The sequence below is a fragment of the Strigops habroptila genome, chromosome 2 (assembly GCF_004027225.2).
Source record: "Strigops habroptila isolate Jane chromosome 2, bStrHab1.2.pri, whole genome shotgun sequence".
In the NCBI taxonomy this organism is placed as follows: domain Eukaryota; kingdom Metazoa; phylum Chordata; class Aves; order Psittaciformes; family Psittacidae; genus Strigops; species Strigops habroptila.
This window is the reverse complement of record NC_044278.2, coordinates 46059126-46070615: the sequence shown is the minus strand read 5'-3', so window position 1 is coordinate 46070615 and position 11490 is coordinate 46059126.

Here is an 11490-nt window from a genome sequence, read left to right as displayed (position 1 = left end):
AGTGTTTTGGAATGTATTTCACAAACTTTCACTCATTTCGTAATACCATAGACAGAGCAAATCTAAGGTTGGAATTGTTTTTACTTCATCGTCATATTAAAATAATTAAAAAAGTCAATGCAGCAGTTGAGGTCAGGGAAGGCAGTTTCAAGAAAGTTTTCTGAAATATCCCATCATGAAACTTAAATATTTATAGCTGTAATTGGTTTTCTGTTTGTTTGTTTGGGTTTTGCTCCTTGTCTCATTACCTTTTAGTTTCAAAACCACAATGTACTGATTCTTTCAGCCTGGAGTGTTGTCTGCAGCGTTTAGTGTGTTTGATAAATTTTCAAGTGCCCAAGATAAAACCCCTGCCCTGGCAGGCATCTCCAGAGCTGCGTGCTTGGATGCTGCCCAGTCCTGGGAAGTTTTGCAGACCTCAATGGGGAAATCCACTGGCTGTGACCCTCGGGTGGCTCTGCACACCGGTTCTTGGCTCGGCTCTCCCCACTACCACCGGGAGTGTTGCAGTGGCACCTCAGACCATGTTGTTTGGGAAACGCTGCATTTTGGGGCCCTGAAAAATATCACCCCTGAGATGCCTGGCTCCTAGGAGGCTGAGGAATTTTCTGGTTGTGTTCCACACAGACACCCCTAAAACTGGAAGCACATGAAACAGATGATAGCCCTTCGGGTTTGGTCTGTTCAGTCCTGTCTGACATGTGGCAGCTGTGTTATGTTCAATGAGCTGTAGGGTATGGGAAAAATGGTCTCTGGGTCAGGATGCTCTGTGTTACACACTGGGGGAGTATTGCTATTTACTGCAGTGCAGCTATGCTTTCATCCCAGCTCAGATGATGTACTACAGGTCTGAGGCTTATGAAAAATATGTAGCTACCATGAGATGAATCAGTGTGAAATACAAAACTAATATTAAATAAGGACATATTGAGTTATGTACATGCATTTTCAGGAGAAATTAAATAGGACAAAGCATTACTCTTCATCAGGAATTTGAAGTTGCTGAGATTCCTGAATTCTCTTTGTTCCCATTGAACATGGTGGGAGATGAAGATGCTGAATAAATCACAGCCTTCAACTGTTCTCGCTTTAGTTCGGGATTATTCAGTGCTGTTAGGCTCCAGAACAATTTCTCATAAGTTTGGAAAACAGCTGCAAAGAATCAAAAAGTATAGAAACTTTCTGATACTGAAAGGTGAAGAATTCAGAGTTCCTCAGCTCTGCCTATAAGGGGAATTTGTGTTGTGTTTCCAAATATTGCTTTTTAGGAAATGTTTAAATATGAAAAATCAAAGGTGTGTGATTCTCCTGCATGTGACAATAGTCATAAGCAAGAAAAAATGCCATATGGTGGAAAGAAAGGATTGTATTGTTGAACAAGAATTTTACTTATTGAAATATTTGTTGAACACAAGCATGTATTTTATTGAAAAAATAATATATGAGGTAATGAATTTTTCTTTGTTTTAAACAAACAAACAACAATTTGAAGAACCTCTATTTACCTACTAAGAAAACAAGAAATCTGCTATTGATATGTGTAACCCTGATTCTCCCTATTAGCTCGATCTATATGAAATGAATGTTATAGTTAAAAACCAGAAAGATTACAGTTCTAAACGCGGTTTGGCAGAAATAATATACCTTCTTGCTCACTTTTCTGACAGAAAACATTTTTTTTTAACAGCAGAAAAACATCTGTGTGTATTCAGTTGGGAAAAAACTGTCTTTCAGCCATCTTTAAAGGCAAGAAGTTCAGTGCTGCTTATCTGAGCAGTAAGCAATCCCCTGAATGTTAAATGCAAGGCTTATTATTTGTGCTGGACACCAAAATGATAACGGGGTAGCTTATCATCTTGATCATAGGAAAACACAGCAGGTGATGGGCCTGTGTCATTCACAACAAATCACTAGAGATTTCTTATATTGCCCTTTCCAGGAGAAAGAAGGCAGCAATTCAAGGAGACAAGGAAGTATTTTGATGGCATTATTCAAAACTGATATTTTTCTGTCCCTTTACTGAAATATTTGTGCTATCCTTACTCCATTTTTTTTTCTTATTTTTATGACACCATCTTTATCTCAGTACTGTCTTTTAAGCCTGAAAAATGTGCATGTAAAGAAATAGCTGATTTGAGTCCTCTGTAATTTGATCTTTATCTAGGAACAAGAAAGTTGGTTTAGGGCTATAAAATGTATTTTAGCTTGAGTAGCTACAGACGCCCTTCACAAGAGAGTTCAGCCAGCTTTGCAGGTAGGTCTCCACCGTGAATGGTGAGCTGGATGAGCTGCTCTTGCTGCAGCCCTCCCTTGCACACAGTGTTTCTTGCATGTGGGCTACACAGCTCATGCGCAGACCACAGCCACACTGCTTCCCCAAAGCCAGCAGCCCTGCGTCAGCTGCATGCCTGCACACCTCTTCTGGGAAGACCACCTTGTCCCTGACCCCTCTCTGTTCCTATAAAACCTGGCATGGTTTTATGCCTGTCACCCTGCCTGCAGCTGGGGCTGTAAGAAACTGGGTGAGAGGAGATCTGGGATATGGGGTAGATGAGCACAGCGTCCTGTGGGACCCCTGGAAGGAGATGAACTTCGCATCTCCAAATCATACTTCAGGCAGCCCAAGTGCTATTAACTTGGGTCCAGGTTACAGATCTTTTTCAGGAAGCCTGAAGTTTGATTGAATGGGCCATCTTAAAAGATTCAGAACCTTGGCATTGGTGCTGAATTTGGAGTCAGATGTGCTGAGTCCTCACAGTAGGTCATCTGTGTAGGTCATGCCACAAAAGGGATGAAAGAGTTAACTTTGGAAAGAGCCCCATCTTGCAAAGTTCATCACTGCTGGCCAGCTGGATGAGTATTTATGTGTCTACATTACACTTCATAATAATTGATCACTGCACTTGTAAAATCTTTGAAGAATAGAGACTAAATAGCACTCTGCTTAATGCTAAGATTATCATGAAGACTATATCTGATTTTATATCAAAATCACATCCAAAACTCATTTTAAAAGTGCCTAATTACTTGTTTATGGAAATAGCTACTTTAAATGATTTCTGTGATTAGCTTGACTGCTTTACCATAAGTGGATATGAATTAAAGAGAACTGATCATAAGATTCTTTTGAAATAAAGGATTTAATCTGTCTTAGTGAAAATTAATTACACTTAATGGTAAAATGCCTACCTTATGCTAAACATCTCTTTGTAAGTGCTGCTCTGTGTTTTCATGGCAAGTCAGTCCCATAGGTCCATTCAGTATGTTGCTTTGAAGCGGATGGGCTTTGTGTCAGTACTTCCAGCTCCAGAGTCAGGCAGTTTGTTATTGCTGTTCACACCACCGTCTCCTCAGAGCTGCTTTGTAGTGGGTGGTGAATTTGACACCAGTCTCCATACTGTGAGGTGGAGAAAGATGATTATAACACCTGCCCATTGAACAAGTCTTCTTGATCAAAGAAATCAGTGAACTCTCGAGACAAAAAAAAAAAAAAAAAAGTTATATTTAGATCTGTGTTTTATGATTGACCTAAACCCAAGCCAAAGCAGGTAAAAATGAATGGCCTACTGGCCCTGCAGGTCAGCAACAAAGCTCTGCATAGTCCCCAGGGGTGATGTACCTGTTGCCCTGAAAAATCAGGCATCCAGCCTCAGCAAAGCTGCCATATTCTCTCCACTGTCCATCAAGACGGACAGGCACACCAGTGCACATCATACCTCCTGGTTTGGACAGCTCCCTTTGCATGAGACACAGCACCCCATCTCTCACCACCCAGCCCAACTCTAGATAACCAGCATAGGCTAGATGCCTAACTAATAAATGGCTAATGCCAGCCAAGTCCCACCACACCTCTCCTGAGCCCAAGGCCCTTCACTGGCTGCCCTGCCTCCGTGCTGGCCAGCAGAAGGGCACACATGATGCCCCATTTTTTCTGTTCTTACTAACTGCTGCCTGCAGCCCTGTCACCACGGTCTAATGCCGCATTAGGCAGGCTGTTAAGATGATTTAACAAGGAGAAAGGGGCTTTTATTCCTCTTAAATCACCTTAATGAGGCACACAGGAGACCTCTTCAGGTGGTGGTTCAGGCTTTTGCTCATTTGACTGGCCGTCTGTAGCTGTCTAACTCCCCGCTGGCATGATAGGGGGATCCTGCTGTGAATACCCACCTAATGGCCACGGTCAAGCTTTGGGATGAAATTAGACATCTTGCTAGAGCTGTGTTAGACAACAAGTCTAACACATCAGTGGCCTGTCTCTGCTGTCGCACATGGTTACTCTTATAGCAGACTGAATAGGAGAAAAACTCCGAAATAAAAATTTCTTCTTGCCATTGTCAGGGAAAGTTCATGTGTTTCTCCCTGTAAGTGTTGTATGGTGTTTCAATGAAGAAGTAAACTGTGCTGTATGATCTGTGGGACACAGTCTAGGTTGAAAAATTCTCTAATTTTACAATGTGAAACACTTCCCTCACTCAGCAGTTAGGTATCTCCAAGCAGAGCCACCCTCGCTTTCAAGAAGCTGAGCCCTATGAAAGATAGGTGCACAGTGAACTCCAGAAGAGCATCTACACTTCAGTTGGTTGCTCCTGGGGGAAAAAACATTGTGTGCTTCTAATTGTTCTGAACGTGCATTCAGGCCCAGTTGCTGGCAGCCTAGAACAAGCCAGGAATCAATTCAGGAAGCATGGAGATCCATTACCATGACACGCACTTAAAAAATATCTGAAAGAGATGACACAGTATTTGCTTTTTATAAAAACAATGACAGAGAGACACAGTTACGTTTCATACACTGGCAATACCAACAATGCGCTCTGAAGACAGCTGAAGACACAACCCAGTTCATATTAGTCTCCAAGTGCATGTGTGTAAAAGCTTAGTTATAAACTACAAGACTGTACATATTTCATAAAGTGTGTGTAAATTTAGTATCTCCTATAAATATTACATATTGCTTTTTAAAGTAATGTATGTATGCATTCAACCATCTGTATAGAATGCAAATGTCTTGAATCACTGTCTACAGAGGCAGTGCAGTTTATTTCACCTGAAATATGCTCTGCTTTCTCTTTTCCAGAGGATGTACAACCTGGTATGAAAACCACTGAAAAGTCATTTCATTATCAAATGAAAATTTGCAAAAATGTTAAAATCTCAGCTCCCTTGAAAAAGCATTTAGAAGGAAATTTAGGAGAAAAAGTCAAAAAAGTGAAAGCATGTGTTCTCATTTAGGGTTTTTTCTTTGCCTTTGGATATATTTTCTGATATTATACACCATGCTTTTAAAAATGCTCACAAATGGCCGCTACAGAAATATGGACTTAAACTGAATACTCTATCAAAAAGTAAATATTGAATTACACAAAACTTGCAGCTAATAAAGCATGATAAATAAAATAATGCTTTTGTTGCTGTTTAGTTAGGAAAAAATCACAAGTTTCATAAGCATTTTTGTTCACTTGATTTTGTGTCAATTTTCACACATCAGAGAGGCTTATCTCCCAGCAACCAAACAGACGATGGCAGAGGCAGTTGTCTAAAAAACCCCAGAAATTCTCATTTCCTGCTGAGAATCCTCATCCCAGATGCAGTTTGCTCCCGTGGGCAACACTGAACCGATAGCAGATGTACAGACCCTAAGGAATTGGCAGAGTTTTTTTAAATTTTTAGTACTCCCATTTCTGTCACCACTGACATGCAGCAGCAATGGAGATATAGGTGCAGTGCGAGGGGGCTGTGGATGGAGCAGGGGACAGAGGAGGCCACAGCCAGAGAGAGAAATGGAAAGCTGGAGTTGGTGTTGCTTGTAAAAACAAAAGGCTCAGAGCAATTTTGTTAGAAGAATTGAATGAACCTAACAACTGTTGGCTGTGGAACTCAGCTGCATTAGGGTGATTAATTAGAGGAAAAATACAGAGCCATGTTACGGAAGCTCTCCTGGACTACATTGTCATCAGTGGGCCTTGTGTCTGGCTCATCGGAAAGAAACTGTGAGTGGCCTTGCCTTTAACATCCATACCACTCTGAACATCTGTTACACAACAGTTTTGTCCTTCCAAGAGTCAATTGCAGCTTGCAGCTTGAAGCACACAGCGCTTTTATTGAGCATTATTGCACTTGAAGTCATCAACACATTCCACCAGGCCTTTAACATCTTTTCCATCCTCATTACAAACAACTTTGAAAACTGGACACAGACATGAGGCATGTAAGAGTGCTGCAGGAGGCAAAATGTCATATAACAGATAGTGTTCGTCTGAGTCGTTCATACTTGAATTTCTTCTGCTTGGTACTGTTTGGTGCAGATTTATATTGCTGCTCACACTTTGTTCCATGTTTGACTTACTATTAATAATACTATTTAAAGCTTAAACAGTATAGGTAACTGACAAAGGACTGTTTATTGGAGATGTTACCTTTACACATTTGCGCTATCCACCATTTAAAGTTTGATTTCTTTTTCCATCCTGTTGGTTACAGTTACAGTGTTATATATTATTACACAAAACTCCTTCTTATACTACATTTTCATGCAAGTGATCTCTGTATTATAACAATAAACACCATGAAATAAGCATCTGATTAGGTATTTTCAGACAGCATTGGTATCAAAACTCAGACCTTCCACTGTGAATTTGACATGAAAACGTATGGAGCCCAATAATATCCCATTAAGGTTGTTTGCTTGTTTTTAACTTAGCACATTACACAAAGTCCTTGCTACTCCTTGGACAACCTGTAGTGCAAAGTGTTGCAAGACACCTCATAGCACTGCACATGGTGAAGTGCCCAGAGGCTGCAAATTCTACGTGTCCGCAGTCTGGTTTGTTTCTGCTTAGGCAGCAAGGCTAGTACAAATTGTGCTGGCACATCAGTGATCTCATGAGTTGTGCACATAAAAGAGTAAAGAAATAATTAAGTACCTTTGCATAGCTTTTCAGACTGGGATTTTTAAAGAAATATGGACTCCTGCTGATATTTTCAAAAAGATCCTGGAGCACGAAAAGTTATCTAAATAGCTTTAAAATGTAAATGAGACATTTAATAGTAGTCCTAGATCCTATCTTCTAATATGTTACTAAATAGGTTATTGATTAACCTTAGGAAAGTTTTGTACCTTTGTGTAGTAGCATGCATTAGCAATTCTTGAAGAGCTTTGTCATATGAAGAATGGCCTTGTGCTGCCTTACATTACTTTCAGATAGCAGAAATACTCCAGAGCAGAAATTCTGTCTTTGCTCACTTTTCTATGCTCATCTTTGTTTCTGTTGCATGGTGTCTGATGTAAACATTAATTACCAGTTCACATGTATTTCCATTTGCATGGGAGATCTTGCAGACACCCTGCTTGGAAAATACATTTGTTCAGTGTTTCCTACCACAGACTCAGGCATTTATTAAGATAGAAATTCTTCAAATCTCTAACTAGTAGCTCCACAAATTATTGGGTTTTATCAAGTTTTCTGCCACAGGCTTAAAGAAGACCCTTACCAGGCAATGGAGCTAATGAAGCTTCTTTTCCTTGTTATATTAGGACGATTAGCTGTGCTCTTATTCAGAGCTGGTAAAATGTGGATAAGGATATTTTTACCAGGAGTTACTCTAGGGTCCTTCAGGCTACTTCATCAATTCCATTTAATTAATACAATTTAGAACTGATTCTTATGCTTTCCCCACCCAGGAAAGTACTGTGCAACCTCAACTGTCTGCTAGTCCTTCAGAGGCAGATAATATTGGCCTCTGATTTAGGTAGATTATTATTTTCTTTATCAGTCTGAATTTATGAGTAGTAACTGTTCCTGAATTTGTTAAAACTCCAGGAGAGACTCCAGGAAACTTGGGACTGCAACTTTCATGTAAGAAGGGAACAAAGCTGATAACAAGTCACTATACAATCACAGAAACACAAACAGATCTTAGAAAGTACTCTAAAATTCAAATTAAGGCAAGGCATCTACAAATATATTCTCTTGCACTGAAAAAGGAATTCTAGCATATGGTATTTGGGGAAAACAAAATGATTGCTGACAGAAAAATGTGCTCTCCCTGATGTCTCGCCAGCCCAGGATAACTTTCTGCAATTATGTTCTCCTGATACATAGTCTGCCTGATACATAGAGTTTTTCCAGGAACAAGAATGAGCTTATGCAGGAAGGATCAAGTAAAACACTGCTACCACTGAATTGTGGTGTGTCAGCGGCTGAGAAATTTGAGCTGATACACTTCCGATACTGGAAATGAAGTGTTCCCTAAGCAAAGGAAATGCTTCCTAGTGGTTCAATCTAATCTCATTTAATATAACCCATTAACAAGCCTCTCTGAGCCCAAGGCTGCAGTGGCAGATCAATCTTAAAAAGTTTCCTAAACCCTACCAATGCATCGAAGTCTTTTTTCAGCTTCACGTAAGAGAGCACAAAGGCAACTCTATAAAACCACCTGCACAAACCTGTGCCACTCTGCTGCTCACACAGCAAGCCTTCTTTTACTGCAAACAGCGGGAACTGAACCAACACTCACTAACGTTGTAAAATCCTACAATGTACCTTAATGAATAAATGTGTCACTTTCTCTTTGCTTTCTGTAGCAGGACCTTGCTGCTCTATGTATAGCGTATACATACAAGCAGGTATGGATCTTGAGCATCAAAATTGGTAATCTACTGATCGGTGATCAGGAGGGTTGATCAGAGAACTGGCTGTGAGCACACTGGGTATACAAGCACAGAGGTAACAGGAAGCCCCCATAAAACAGTCCCTGCACATGTAAAACAGTTCCCCTATCGGCACTGGAAAGCACTGAACAGATCTCTTCTAGATGCCATGTGAAAATAAGGCTTCAAGGAAAACTGTAGGGAAGGATGATTAGAGTCTTCTCAAGCAATGCAAGATGTTTTTTTGAGAAAAGCAGTCCATGTTCCTGTGCCTGGGAGATGGGCAGGGAGACAACTGAAAAAAATGGTGGAGAAATCCAAGAGGAAGGCTGAAGTTAGTCTGTAAAATTGACTGTCCACACAGAATTCTTTTCAGTGAAAAAAACAGGGTTACACTAATCTCTTTTCCAGAGCTAAAACTTCAAGACACTTCTAAAGCATAGCAGCCCCTACCATTACCTCCAGTGTGGGCACTGCTCTAAGCTAAAGCCATGCCTTACCTTGCCTTGGCGGAATGTTATTCTTCAAAAAGATGGAGTCACACTGATTTCAGTCCTGCTAAGTATTTAAATAGTTTTCATTACATTATTTGAATGTACATAATTGTTATGCTGACTTTCAGGTGGCTAATCTCTTCTCCCAAGTAACAAGTGATAGGACAAGAAATAACAGCCTCAAGCTGCACGAGGGGAGGTTTAGATTGGATATTAGGAAAAATTTCTTCACCGAGAGGGTGGTCAGGTATTGGAACAGGCTGCCCAGGGAAGTGGTGGAATCACCATCCCTGGAAGTGTTCAGAAACCATGTGGATGATGCCCTCAGTGATATGGTTTAGTGGTGGATTTGGCAGTCCTGGAGTAATGGTTGGACTTGATGATCTTAAGAGTCTTTTCCAACCTAGTTGATTCTATGATTCTTCCATGAGCACAGGGTCAGCTTCTCATCTGAACATAGCTGTTGGCAGCATATGGAGGACACTAAGGTGGGTCTAAAAAAAGGTTCCAAAAAGAAGCAAAGGCACATGAATAAACCAAAAAAATATTATTCTTCTCACTGCAATGAATTTTATTATTAAAATCAGTGTAGTATAGATAAAATACAATGACCAGAAAAATACTGGTTCTGTGCTTTCATAGGCACCATTACCATAAGAGCTACATCTCCACAGATGTCAGGGAAGAGTTTGGCTTTATACCAACATGAAACAAAAGAATCATGTTAATTTTCACGCTTGACAACTCCTTTGTAAAGTAGTCTTTTTGATTAAGCATTTATCAGTCTTGTCAGTCAGTTTAAACTACAGTCCCAATGACAAACAAATTTCATCTTCTCCCTGTGCGCAGCAGTGATTATGAGCTGGGTGCATGGCAGAGCCCAGCACCACCTCTAACTTGCTTTAGGGATGAATGGTCCATCAGCACGAAGGATACACTGAAAACCCATTAGACTTTTCTTACAGAAAGGTACAGGGAGTTAGACGTTGTTTTGGATTGAATATAGTCTTCACGTTCCAAAGTGGAGAAACATGGGTCTGAGCTGAGTACTGAAGACAGGGATGTGAGTGTGGGCCTTCTCCCGGGTGTATCTAAATGGTCCTTGTCTACTGATGGTTTCTCTTGTGTTTCTCTGGCAGTGTTTGAAGGGCAGAGCTACAGAGTGTCACATCAGCAGATCTGTTTGCATTTGGCACTCCCAGATCCTTTTACTTTCTAAAAGTTGTCTGTGCAGGGTCTTGTCAAGGCACTTTTCCATTAAAGGTGAAAAGTTGAAGAGAAAGTTAAGTCAGGGTGGTGTGGATTTAGAGATGTAAAAAAAAAATGCAAGTTCTCAAACTGCAATTTTTAACTATCACATGAGTCATTCCTGTGATGAGTGTTAATGGTAAATTCTCACCTTAAAGGGAATAATTTTAGTCACAGATACTGGTAACAGACCATCTCGAGACACCCCAAGGCAGCTCCCATTTGTACAACTGAAGTCCATTCTAATTGTTGATGTTGATGCAACCAGGACTGAAGACTTGGATCATAGGTTCAAACTTTTTTCCAGCAATGCTTTGGTGAGCACGTGTCCCTGGTAGTGGTTAAAGGGCAGGGGAACAGCATTCATGCTTGATAGGGCACAAGCCTTCAGCCAAGCTTGTTGCAACACTGTATCCCTAGCCTTTTCAGGTGTCTCATTCCAGTAATGTATTTTGCACAAAGCTGGGCTTTTTAGAACACTTCCATGTAACTGTGGTAATTGTTTAGTCTCACAATGCCTCTAGTCTGCCTAGATGACGGAGGCATACCTGCCTTCTGGCAGCCTGAGGTAGGCGTAAATCCTAAATGGCACTAGCACATTCCAGCATTTTCCAAAGAAAACTCCAAGACCTGATTCTGTCAGTACTGACAAAAATGTCTAGGAGTCTTTCCACAGGGAGCTGGAAACGCAGCATCAGTCAGGTATGGACATCATGACACCAGCTATTGTACAATCTCTTTGCTCAGGGGACCAGGCTGCAGACATGAGGTACTCTGGACTTCTCCCACCAGGATCAGCAACCTCACACCTAACCACGGAGACAGAGCATGTATATGCTCTGTTGTATCAGAGCACTGCAAACTCCAGGTTACCTTCAAGCAACGTCCTTGCATGGCAGTTTTATGAGGAAAACACTAAACACCAGTTGTGTTGACAAGATTCAAGGGCATTTTTCAGTGGGGCATGGTTGTATTTAAGATTTACTGCACCCTGCATAAAATCATGACCTACTGCTTATGCCATGGAAATTTCAATTCCCATGATAATCCAATCTTCTTCAAACCTCAAGAGATGCCTTAATATACCTCTTGAAGTAG